Raw genomic sequence first — 13,749 nt, 5'->3', positions numbered from 1 at the left:
CCTTGATGGTTTTCTGTGTGTCACCAGCGAGAAAAGGTTTCGTAAAAGTCTGAAATCATTCGCAAACTTTATTGCAAATCTCTAAATGCTCTCATTCTCAAATACTAGGTGACTAATGAATGGGCAGTTGTGCGTAATGGACTGCAGAGCTTTTTCACTTCCATCCTCGCCCCTTAGTTATGTAGGTGGTTCTTACTCCCACAGCGATGACTTGTAGGCAGTGAGTGACGTGTGTACAAAGTTTGGTGGAAATCGGTGGAGTGGTTTAAGAGGAGAGGTGGAACATGCATACATAGAAACATACATACACACATATAAGCGTATATATGTACATCCATTTTGTAATATCTGTAGAAATAGCAGCAGGTACATTGTTTATCACTGTGACCTTTGACTTCTTCGCATCTGACAAATTCTTTCTCACATTTTGCAACTTCATTTATAGAATTACTGTGCACAAAACTAACAGACGCTGCCATTTTGAACAGTCAAGACTGTTTTTTTTTTTCATTTAGTCAAGTACAACGTTTTAATTTTGGGAATATTTAAAGCAGTTTAAGGAACGTTTCCAATTCCAAATTGTAACATTTGCACATCCCAGCCAAGTGTGCACTGATTTAAAACTTTCTGGTAGTCTAAAACTGTGTACTGGATTGGGATTCAAACATGGGACCTTTGCCATTCGTGGCCAAGTTCTCTACCAATTGAGCTATCCAAGCACCAGTAAATTTCGCCTGCCCTCTTAGCTTTATTTCCACTAGTACATTATCTCCTCCTTTCCTTTGTTCACAGAAATTGGTTGTTGGTAGGACATGGCTTCAATGTATCCTTTCTTCCAGGAGTAGGTATGCAGGAAACATACTGTGAAGGCTAGTCGAGAGTTGCGCTTGGATAGCTTAGTCATTGAACACTTGCCACAAAGTTCCCACTTTCGATTCCCGGTCCTGCACATGGTCTTAATAAGACAGGAAGTTACAATTCGCCATGATTCGCAACACTGTAAAATATTGTCAAGATTTGACTCAATACTTTTCAGACAGTAGGGCTACTTCATTACAAATAACTGCTTCATTTGCGAAAAGTATGAGATTACTATTAATATGGTCTGTATGTTTGTTAATCTACAACATGAACACCAAAGGTCTCAACACACTTCCCAGGGGCACACCAAATTTTATCCACATCTATAGATGTTTCTTCATTCAAGATAACATGTTGAGTCCACTCTACGAAGAAATCCTCATCCAGCCATAAATCTCGCTTGTACCCCCTACAGTAGTACTTCTGATAATATGTGTAGCTGTTGTACTGATTTGAATGCTTTTTGGAAATCTGTGTTTATCAATATTCCATTTTTCAGTGTATCCTTGTATTAGTTTGTGTAGTCTGTGGTGCAACCTCCTCTAAATTCTTCTTTCATGTCTGCACTACATTCCATTTCACTAAATTCACTGCATTTCGAATATTATTTGTTATGTACTGTTTGACTTTCATGTCTGTAGCATAGCTCAAAACAACGTTAAGTTATATGTTGTCTCACTTGCGTATCTGTCTGGTTTTACATATTTGTGTCACACATATTCAGGCATAAAGTAATGATACAAGGTTATTTTATCTGGTAATATCTCTCCTAATGCTGTAATACAAAATACCAAATACGCCCTAAGGAGTTTTAATGACAGTACCTTTGTAATGTGGCAGCTGTGTTTGTAATTGAACTCCTAGTACAAGTAGAAACATCACGCCCTGATTTCTTAGAACTATGCCATATTATCGACAAATTTATGGCGCAAGTAATCAATTAATCAACACAGTCAGTGTGAGAAAAGAAGCATAATTAAGCAGCACATACATTAATCTTGCAGTGGAAGAATTTCAGGCGTAATATCAGTACCAATGAACAAGAATATCATTAGTACGAGTCTGAAGATATCTAAAGTGTTGTAGTGAGCAACTTTTAGTTGCTCACTGTGCAGCGAGAAGTAGACTGCATTCTGGAAATAGAACTGTCAAATATGAAACGCTGAATATCAGCTAACAATATAACTTAAAATTGGTTGAATGATGTCGCAGTTTGAAAGACTGGAATATGCATGGTTTTTCACAGGATGCTAGACACCCCGAGACTGCTCTATTCGAGACAGTTTGTAAGACACTGAGGAAATACACATTTTCAGTATCACGCACAGTGTCCCTCCAACCAGCATCCATGTCAAGACTTACCATGTTATCTGAAAATTATTGCATCATAATGGGAGTACGTAATCCTTAGAATAGTGGATGCTATCTGTGACGTGAAATATTTGATGAATTTTACCATATGGTACAGTTAGCTGATGAAAAAGTAGTGTCTAGTAACAAGTGATGACGAAATGGCAGCCGCCAAACAGATATACCAATTTGTACTTAAATATCGTGCAAATGGTCAGTAAAGTCCAAATGACAAATAGTATACAAATTAAAATTTATGTAATTGTTTCAAAATCAAGTGAACATAACAACATTTCAGTCCTTGGAATCACAATGACATATGAACGAAAAATCGGATATACCAACATCACATGAACTAAATTCTATACACAACACAAAGAAAATTATGAATAAACTAATCTGAAGAAAAGGGTGACAGATCTGACTGAAGTAGATAAATTTCGATTCTGTAGCCCGTCTCGTGTCTACTGATTTCACAAAGACACAAATCGTTTGCAACACGATACAGAGTGCATGTTCATTTCCACAATTCACAGCAGGTTTAGTAACACCAATTACTGTAAAATTTAACCAAGGAATACGAGAACCTCATGAATCACTTAACAGAATATCCATGCACATAATCAGTCTCCTCAGATAACCGAAATAAATAGAGCTAACTCACCGAAAGTGCAAACCGATAGCAACCACATTCATCACCAGCCATAATGGAGTACCAAGCTTCTGCCCAAATGTCACAGAGAGAACGCTTGAAAGATGATAACTGTGTTGTCAATTCTTGTACAGAGTTAACTTTTCAAAGTTTCTGCAATGAGTAGTTCATAAAATAAAGTAATAATTTAACTAAAAATTGAAAATGGTTACCTGGCAACCTTCAAGTTTACTTAAATAAAAGTGACTTAAATAAAAGTGACATACATTCAACACATCTCTGAAACGAACCAGCTGGACAGAAGTAAATGTGTTACTGAAGAATTATTGTGCTTTCAGATTATTGTTATTCATAGTTATCAAGTCCGAGTATAAATATAGACAATAATAAATTCCAAAATTTGTAATCTTATAATAAAATGTTAATATGCAATTTGTGAACGATTAGTATTTCCCACCTTTGTTGTTTAGATCATAGCAAAAATTATGGTTAATGCAACTTCAAAAAAGTATGCTACATAGAATTCAAATGATTCTGTTGACTTCTAATGTTTCTGTTGTAGTAGAACTGTTTTCTATTTTATGCTACTGTTACCTGATTTTTGATGAGTTACACATAATACTTGTGGTAATTGTTTCTAGGGCCAGATGAACATTCTGACCCAAATTTTAACTTCAACGATAAAAATAACGTTAAAGGTGGGAAGCAAGTACAAAAAAAAAACAGCATTTCTTAAGGAGAATGTACTATGTTATACCTTGGCCCTTAAAGATGTAAAAATTCACGTAAGTTTTACTCTTGCGTCATTAGACAGTAAATTTTTACAGTATGTAGTAATGAATTCATAGAGAATATCAGTTGTTACCTAAATCTACTGTAAGACATAATCATTTTTCTGAGAGTTAATCACTAGCTTATAGGTTAATATATGTAAAAAAATGTATGAATTGTTTTCAAAACATTCATGTACGTTTTAGTCCGGAATCATTACATATCTATTGCTCTTTGTATGCTCAGTTGAATGTATGTACTGAGAAAGAGGTAATATATTTAATAAAATAATTAATTTAATAATTTCAAATGTACTTTATTTCATTCTTTCACTGTGATTTTGTGCTAATATAAACGAGGAATTTATATATTTCAACCAATTAAACCATTGGCAGTGGATGATTTGGTGACATGATAACCCTGCACCATCAGCATGCTATTGAATGTGCAATTATGTCCTCCACAAGTCATACCTGGAATCTAATTTTCAATCGATGGAGCTCAATTATCACTGCTATTGGCATGCAAATCATTTCTTGCATTTCAGTTTAATATTTTCATGGTCCTGAGTCCAAACTTCTCCGTTCTTCAATGATGACTTCTGCACCTGACTTTCACCAAAATATGAAATTTCAGGTTGTAGTCTTTCAGTTGTCAGAACAGGAAGATCATTTTAATCATTAATCTAAAAAGTTAACAGCTCCTGCTGTAATGAACGTGATGTTCGTCACTTCATTGTAATTTTATTCTCTCATTTTATTGTCTGTGAGGGAAACATTACACTCCTTCTCAACCCTGTATCTTTTTAAGATGTCTTTTTATCTCTCTCTTTTTTTTTTCCTCCGCAAGCCACCTGACGGTGCGTGGCGGAGGGTACCCTGAGTACCTCTATCGGTTCTCCCTTCTATTCCAGTCTCGTATTGTTCGTGGAAAGAAGGATTGTCGGTATGCTTCTGTGTGGGCTCTAATCTCTCTGATTTTATCCTCATGGTCTCGCGAGATATACGTAGGAGGGAGCAATATACTGCTTGACTCTTCGGTGAAGATATGTTCTCGAAACTTCATGGAGACGGTTGCGAATGGTCCTCGCCGATACCCCAGGAGCAACAGTGTCCCTAATCTGCTGGGAAGTGGCGGTGCGGTCCCCTACGGCACTGCGTAGGATCCTACGGTCTTGGCGTGCATCCGTGCGTCGCTGCGGTCCGGTCCCAGGTCGACGGGCACGTGCACCTTCCGCCGACCACTGGCGACAACATCGATGTACTGTGGAGACCTCACGCCCCACGTGTTGAGCAATTCGGCGGTACTTCCACCCGGCCTCCCGCATGCCCACTATACGCCCTCGTTCAAAGTCCGTCAACTGCACGTACGGTTCACGTCCACGCTGTCGCGGCATGCTACCAGTGTTAAAGACTGCGATGGAGCTCCGTATGCCACGGCAAACTGGCTGACACTGACGGCGGCGGTGCACAAATGCTGCGCAGCTAGCGCCATTCGACGGCCAACACCGCGGTTCCTGGTGTGTCCGCTGTGCCGTGCGTGTGATCATTGCTTGTACAGCCCTCTCGCAGTGTCCGGAGCAAGTATGGTGGGTCTGACACACCGGTGTCAATGTGTTCTTTTTTCCATTTCCAGGAGTGTATTTATGTAGATTTCTTGCTTTTGTGAAACTTACTTACCATATTAAAAAGATTAATGTTTCAACTCCATGAAACCGTGGGATTCTTCTTTTTCGTTGCTTGCATGCCATTTCTTCACCATGTGGACATGTTAATTACTGGATTTAGCAGTGTTAATAGAAGAGGGTGGCTGAATGTCCTTTCTGTCCCCATCGCTTTCCCGCCTAGTACGTAATTGGTACAACCAACCTTTGTGTCTATTGTTATCCCAAGTGTTAGTGAATAAATGCTTCTAAATGTTTGTGAATCGCATAGGTGACTACCAGTCCGGTTTTCACTTAGTTGTATGTGGAAAAGCACCTAAAAGTCACATCAAAACTGGCTGGCACACTGGCCCTTGACGTTAATCTGCACGCTGGCTTCGATCTGGGGCCGAATCCTGGGAGCGAATGTCCGGACGTGACGTCTAAGAAACCACAGTAGTATTGTAAAAGTCTAAAAGTATTTGTAAATAATAGCATCAATAAAATAAGACTGGACACTTTGCTGACGAACTAGTTGCTTTGCAGCAGTGAACTATTGATAATAATTACCTTAACATGCATATCGGCTTGTTTCTGACGGACCATACTCTTTAAATATGCAATGCTAACCTGTTTGTTGAATAGAAACTTGTAGAAGAACTCTGACATACGAGCTTGGAACTTCAGTAGTGGCATTACACTTATTTACAACTTATAAAAAAACAGATACATGTTTCAAAGTTTTAGTGCCGTTCGAAGTAGTAACCAGTATTGTGCACAACTCCTTACCAGCGATGTGTTAGTTGTTGTTGTTGTTGTTGTTGTGGTCTTCAGTCCTGAGTCTGGTTTGATGCAGCTCTCCATGCTACTCTATCCTGTGCAAGCTTCTTCATCTCCCAGTACCTACTGCAACCTACATCCTTCTGCATCTGTTTCACGTATTCAGCTCTTGGTCTCCCTCTACGATTTCTACCCTCCACGCTGCCCTCCAATACCAAATTGGTGATTCCTTGATGCCTCAGAACATGTCCTACCAACCGATCCCTTCTTCTAGTCAAGTTGTGCCACAAACTTCTCTTCTCCCCAGTCCTATTCAGTACTTCCTCATTAATTATGTGATCTACCCATCTACTCTTCAGCATTCTTCTGTAGCATCACATTTCGAAAGCTTCTATTCTCTTCTTGTCCAAACTAGTTATTGTCCATGTTTCACTGAGTCGTGAGATACCTTTAGTACAACCAGTTGTGTTGATAGTGCGAGTGGAGCGGTCTATTACCCGAAGAATATCTGTAACGGTTCTAAAGCGAATGCTTTCTTCAATCTGGTTATCAAGTTGAAGTCACAAGGGATTAAGTACAGAGAATGCGGTGGATGGTACAGCACTTCCCAGCTCAATCGACAGTACAAATTAGTCACAACTTGTGCCCCACCATTGTCATGCAAAATGAAGTGTGTGTACAGCAGGAAGCGTCGGCGCTTCTTTCTCTAAAGCTGTTAATTTTTGTAGCACAGCCTAGGCTATGACTCCAGCTTGAACTCTAAGCTGAAGGAGAATTTCATGGTATTCGCTTGAGAATCGTCAGAGATTCTTCGAGTAATAGACAGCTCCACTCTCACTAGCAACACAACTGGTGCTGCTAAGGATTTCCTACAACTTCCACATTGGTGACGACGGATTATACATAACGACGGTGACTACTTTGAAGTTCAGTAAAACTTTCAAACATTTATTTTGCGTCTCCTCAATGCGTATAGAGGGTAAGTCAGAGGGAAAGGTACATACTTTGAGTGGTGTTAGAATACGTCATTCTGAACAAAAAGTGTCCTCTGAACATATGTCCTGTTCTTAACTGTTTCAGGAGAAACTAATGAAAACAATGGGGAACAGAACAAATGCAGATGCCGGCTAATGAGACATTTTGATATAATGATATGTTTAAATACAACACAAAAGATGTTATAAAGGTCCACTGTCAACTACAACACATTTTGCAAGTCTTGTAGGAAGCAACTGTCATACTGATATGAGCTCGTTCATGAAGTCCTTTATTTGAACACATGCACGTAAAATACGAACGAAGAGTTCAATGAGTAAAGAATGTCTCGGCCATTGATTGCGTCGAAATATCTGTAATTGGAGATGCATCAGCCCAACTGGTGTACAAGTCAGTTGCTGTGAAGATACATCGGAAGACTACTGATGGAAGCAGTGGGCTCACTAAATCAATGTGTGTGTGTGGAGAAAAAAGTTCGGATTCAGAAAAATGACCTATGAAAAGTAAAAACAACGCTATGTGGCCTTTTGTCGCTTTGGTTGTTTTTACATGTGAGCGTCGGTGAAGGACATGACATGCGACCAACACCCACGATTTTCAAACAGCTGTATCTTGGACGTAGTTAAGAAAAGCGCATACGTTCATTTAAAGTTTTTTGTTCGGAATCACTAACACTATCACCCTCAAAGCATATGCCTTTCCTCCTGACTCACGCTATATAAAGTGAAGTCGCTTGCTGGCTTCCTTCTGTATGTGAAGGCTAATCACAGGAAGTGGCGTACGGCTTTTGATCTGGGTTTTACTACTCGATAAACCGATTCATCAAGTAGGTATCTGTATACAATTTAAAAATCTTTCGTAGAAATTGACTAAATTATGTGAATTAAAGTATCTCGCCATTGCGAAAACGATGATGATGCCAAATCCACCTTGCGATCAGCCGTCATAATTCGAGGGAAAAGCAGTGACTCGAGAAAGCAAGAAGCACAAACAAATTTGTATATGACGTTGTGTCCTGCCACTAGATTCTGCAGCTAGTAGCCGAAAAGTTGTAGTATCGAATCCCAGTATGGGCACTTTTTCACTTTGCCCTTAAACCTACCAATTACCCGTCAAGGATGTGGTGATACAGCAGAACTAGACTGTGGTTCGGATTCCACAGTGCAGTGTAGCTCCCCTTTCCCTGGTTTTGTTTATATAAACGAAATTTTGCAGCATCGCAGCCGAGGACTCAACTTTCAGCTACCGGTATCTGCTTTCCTCGAATCAAATATAGATGTGATTACGATTCTTCGGATGGAGGGGCGAAAAAGTCTGCCGTAAAGCGTCTGTGGCACAAAATTGCTGCAATGAGTCTAAACAATGAATCTGTCCATACTAAGCTTTACGACAGGAGTGCCATCAGGCACTACCGATCTACTTCAAGTGCGTTTCTTCTGTTTTCTTTTTAATTTTATTTGAGTTTTGGTATTCGAACTTGATCCACTCAGCCAACACATTATAAGGCTGGAACCGAGGGTAAGTGATTGCATGTCATTAACAGGGCTAGACTGCGACCCAGCAAGATAAATAAAAATATATTCACCTCTAGCGAGACAGTGATTGGCTGATGCGTACTTGACAATGCAGACGCAACACAGTGGGGAGATCCCCATTATATAAAAGCATTTTAACACGTTAAGGCTATATCTCTCTCTCTTGCCTTGAGACTGACTGCACAAGTTAGAGGAAATAGGCTAGGGCGTTGAGAGCTTTGCCTTCTTCGAAGTGAGGACGATACACTTCATGTATCACGGCGACAGATAGCAAGCGGTAGTTAATTATTCCTGTGAGAAATTTTCGAAGCAAAGAAATTGTGCACGTCGCTCCAACCCATAGCTAGTGTGCAATAGCTATTATTTCCACTAGTGAAAGAGTAATGTTCTACAGAACGCAGGAAAGTTGCGACTGAGTGAATTCAAAGAATTTTTAGCATGTTGCAGCCCTGTCAGCAACTTTGATAGACTAATATATTGAATAATCCGCCTCAGTTGCGAAAATTTTCTGGTCTATACCCAGGTTTCAGCTAGAATAATCCAGCCTTCTTCAGAAGCATAAAATTACTACAACGTGCCAGAGTAAGGCACAGCCAACATTAGAAATTAAAACCTATAGTACCATGATACCATGTCGAATTAAAACGTAGTTGCCACTCCCAACCGAACGCGGGGTGACGTGATGCCAGGGCTGGACTTCAGTTAAGTAGTTTGAATTCGATATGGTACCACAGTACTATAGGCTCTCCGTCATCAGGCCCCAAGTGGCCCATCGGGACCATCCGACCGTCGTGTCATCCTCAGCTGAGGATGCAGATAGGAGGGGCGTTTGGTCAGCACACCACTCTCCCGGTCGTTACGATGGTTTTCTTTGACCGGAACCGCTACTATTCGATCGAGTAGCTCCTCAATTGGCCTCACGAGGTTGAGTGCACCCCGAAAAATGGCAACAGCACATGGCAGCCTGGATGGTCACCCATCCAAATGCCAGCCACGCCCGACAGCGCTTAACTTCGGTGATCTGACAGGAACCGGTGTATCCACTGCGGCAAGGCCGTTGCCTCACAGTACTATAGGTTTTAATTTTTAATGTTGACTGTGCCTTACACTGGCATGTTCTAGTAATTTTATGCTTCTGAAGAAGGCTAGATTGTTGGAGCCGAAACCTGGCTAAGGTCCAGAAAATTTTTGCAACTGAGGCGGATTTTTAAATATATGGGTGAATTCAATTAAGACCAGAGTAGGGAATTAGCGTTTCACATCCAAAACGGTGATAACGCCATTGCAGATGCCGCTTGGTAAAGTAAATGTTGAGTCAGGATTTTGCTCACTCCAACTTGCATACACTTTGACCATTGAATATCAAAAGCTAGGATACTAACCTACCCTCACATTGAGAACATGAGAGTTTTTTTGTTGGTTCAAAAGGTAAATTTACTCTCCACCAACTCAATGCATTGACCAGCTATGACAATGTAGATTTAAATGATCTGATGAGGAATTTCAATAATCATTCTTTCCTGTGATAAAAAAAATTATGTGTAGAGATAACGATTTCAATAAGGGTCATTTCAATATGTCCAAGAATTAATTTTTTTGTCATTGAGTGTCAAAAGTAATCGAACATTATTCTTGTTTATCACTTCACCAATGAAAGCAACAGTTGATAAATTATATGTAGAATAAAAAAAAGGGAATAGCTGTTTTCTGTCTTCCTAGAATAGACCCCAAACTTTCACTTTTATTAATTCATGCATTCTAGGTACATGACAGTAGCATTTCTAATGATTTTTGTTATGATCTGCACCTGATATTAGGTGCCTTACAGGGCCAGGATCATATTTATTAGGAATGTCTGTCTGACATCCTGGGCTTGAGAAGACAGTTCAGATTTTTTGTCCTTTTGCACACTAAGTAGTAAGCTAAGTTTGCACACATTAGTACACTCACTGTGCGGATACAAAGTTGAGATGCCACGATACGAAATTAAAAATGGTTCAAATGGCTCTAAGCACTATGGAACTTAACATCGGTGGTCATCAGTCCCTTAGACTTAGAACTACTTAATCCTAAATAACCTAAGGACATCACATGCATCCATGCCTGAGGCAGGATTCGAACCTGCAACTATAGCAGCAGTGCAGTTCCGGACTGAAGCGTCTAGAACCGCTCGACCACAGCGTTGGATAGATTGAGGGTTTGCTTTTGATAAGTGCAAAACACATAAACCTCCCAAACAATAAGCTGACGAAAAATGGAGCAAAAAATGTAAATATAAATGTGGCTCAACCGTGTAGTAATTGTAAATAGCAGTGTATTCATGTATTTATTATTTGCTGGTTCACCACGTTGTTGAATCGGGTTATGTTGAGTCCTGACTCAAATCCAGCAACCAAAAGACGAGAAAACGGGTTCAAATATTGAATATAGGACAGTGGATGATATTTTGGGGTGGTATTAAATCAGTCAGGCTTGCAAATGTATGAAACAACGAGTGTTAGTGCTCCTACACTATTTTTGGAAGTGAAGGAAAAGGTTCACGAAAAACGAGATAGAGAACAGTTGTATTTGATGGCAACTGGCGAAAATGGTGTAGGCGAAAACGCCAACATATTTGAAATGTTGCAGCGTTTATTACAACACTCTCAGAAATGAGAAAAGCGTATAGAGGGGCGCATAACACAAGCAAAAAGAATTAGAAGGGGCATAACACTGGGGCTGAAAGCAACTAACAAGGAAATACAAAAAACACGTGATAATATTTAAGGCGAACTGAAGCTAAGGAAGCGCAAATCACGATTCAAACGCTCGTTATGGCACAAACAATTGAGAACAGACATTGACACAGTCCAAACAGGCACGGTTACGTTGCGTGAAAATACGCAACAAAGTGTCAAAAAGGTTAAACAACAGGCCGAAGCTTTCGCCATCAAGGCAACGACGAAGGCGAAACATGTTATTGCTGAGACGACGTCTCACAAAAGAACGACAAAAGCAGCATTAAAGAAATTCGATGCTCGTATTTTAACAATACAAGAGAAAAACACCAATTTCAACGGCTGGGATCGGAAGTTTTACTTTCGATCGAAAGTCGTGGTGACGTAGAAAGCGTTACTGAGGAGTCGCACACGATGACAGAATCCACTTTGGTGTCGGTAGATACCACTGTGAATACTGCAAAATCAACAGTCGCAGATCATACGATAGAAAGGGTTCGCGAAATTTCGTGTGACGTAAGACGGAAAGGCACATGACGATGCCAGTTCAAGAGCGTGGTTTGCAGCGAGGTTCAGTACGTCAAGCAAAAAACCGTAACATGCGCTGATCAAACCATAATGACGCATTATGTAACGTCACAACCTGTAGGACGAATACCGACGGGTTACAGTACGGTATCTAACGAGCCAGAATCGCTTACACGTCAAGATACATAGCCGGTAGTGATCATTATGCACGCATATTGCACAATGAGACCTGCTAGTGATTCTATGACACAAATGTCACAGAATGAACCAAGTTACACACGGTCGCGTTGATTTGACGCAAACCAAGGACAGAATTACAGTCTTCAAAACTCAGCAGATACATCACAGAGAGATGCTAGAGGTTTTGATGATAACAACTTTCTCACAGTGCGGAAATACCAGCACTATATGGAAAACGCAAATATTCTCCACCCCCGCACATTTATTGACCAATTTAAATTAGTAATACCGACACATTGGCCACTGAAACATAAGTTAGATTTTATCTGCGCACATGTGAAGGGAAGTATTGCTGAAACTATGCAGAAGATAACAGAAACTTGCGATTCATATGATTCGTTTAGAGCTGCCTTTGTATCAAGAATAAAATATGGATTATTACAAAATGTCTCATTCGAAAATTCGCGTGAGAAAACATCAGTGAGATTATTTGGCTAAAATGAACCAATACTTAGATAACTCATATAGTGACGGTGAATTGATTCAAACATGCAAAACGAAACTGCCAATGAAGTTTCAACAAGCCTTGATAGGATGTGGGGGCGATAATGTAGAAAATTTCAAAGGTGTTTTGAAAGAAGTAGAATTCATGTGTGAAAACGACGCTCAAAGACGTTGCGATTCAGGACAGAGTAATTCTGATAGAACAAGTAATAGTAAAGAGAATAACAATAATGGTTGCGATGGTAGGCTAGTATTGGGATTGAATTTTGGACGAAATAGAAATAATTATGAAAATGGGAGTAGTGGAAACACTAGACCGCAGCGTAATGGATATGGTTTTAATAGTGGCTGGAACAGGCGTAATATAGACGAAAACAGGAATGTAAACTGGAGAATTCAGGATAACCGACAGACTGACTTTAATCAGCGATCTCCAGGTCCATAGAGAGAAAGCAGATGGGGATGTGGTGTGAGAACGCAGCCACAGGCAAATATTTCGAGTAATTATCGGAGAAACTAACCGCAGAGGGAGGCTAAATTACGACCACCAAATCCTGGGAAGCGTGAGGATTGACTGACGTTAGGCGTTGCAGGAGTTCAAGCAGATAACACACTTTCTGCAGAAACGGATGACAAGGCGTCTGCAGCAATAAATAGGTTAAGGTGTAAAGTACAAAAGTCGGAATTGGAAACAGGAACGACAGAAATATCATCAAAGGTATCTGCACAGATACTACAAATAGGGAGGAAGTCACAACTGAAGTGTTAGGACGAGATAGGTTGGACTGAAAGAGACGATGAGGATGAACTTCAGGCATTACCTAGTAATGAACCATTTGATTATAACAAAGCATTAATGTACATGGCGCAGATGTTTGATTCTGCACCGACGAAAAATGATTTTCTGCAGGATAATACACATCCTACTGTTACCTGTGTCGCTACGATTGTTCAAGACTATAGTATTAACCGACAAAATACGGCTTATTCAGGTCACAGAAAATAGAAGAAAGTACGGATAAGTACACCTGATCAAAAGTTGGACACACTACAGGATCTACTAAAATTCTTCTACAAAGAAAAGCAGAAAGAGTCTGAGGCATTGTGGACTGCGAGAATCGAACAAAATCGGGAAGAACAAGTTAGTAATGGAAAGGAAAATGACAGGGAAAATATCCCGTCGGGATCGTAAAGCGAACTAGATTATACGTGAACAGTCTGATAAATCAGTTT

The 13,749-nt window shown here is 40.0% G+C and overlaps 1 protein-coding gene and 1 pseudogene across 1 annotated transcript in view; one reads left to right on the top strand and one right to left on the bottom strand.

Moving 5' to 3' along the window:
• LOC124795919 (methyl farnesoate epoxidase-like) overlaps window positions 1–13,749 on the top strand; it is a 325,562-nt gene that overhangs the window by 39,418 nt on the left and 272,395 nt on the right. The gene's annotated exons all lie outside the window — the stretch shown is intronic.
• LOC124796718 lies at window positions 9,532–9,649 on the bottom strand (annotated as a pseudogene).

The sequence above is a fragment of the Schistocerca piceifrons genome, chromosome 4 (genome assembly GCF_021461385.2).
Source record: "Schistocerca piceifrons isolate TAMUIC-IGC-003096 chromosome 4, iqSchPice1.1, whole genome shotgun sequence".
Taxonomy (NCBI): domain Eukaryota; kingdom Metazoa; phylum Arthropoda; class Insecta; order Orthoptera; family Acrididae; genus Schistocerca; species Schistocerca piceifrons.
This window is presented reverse-complemented; position numbering and strand designations above follow the sequence as displayed.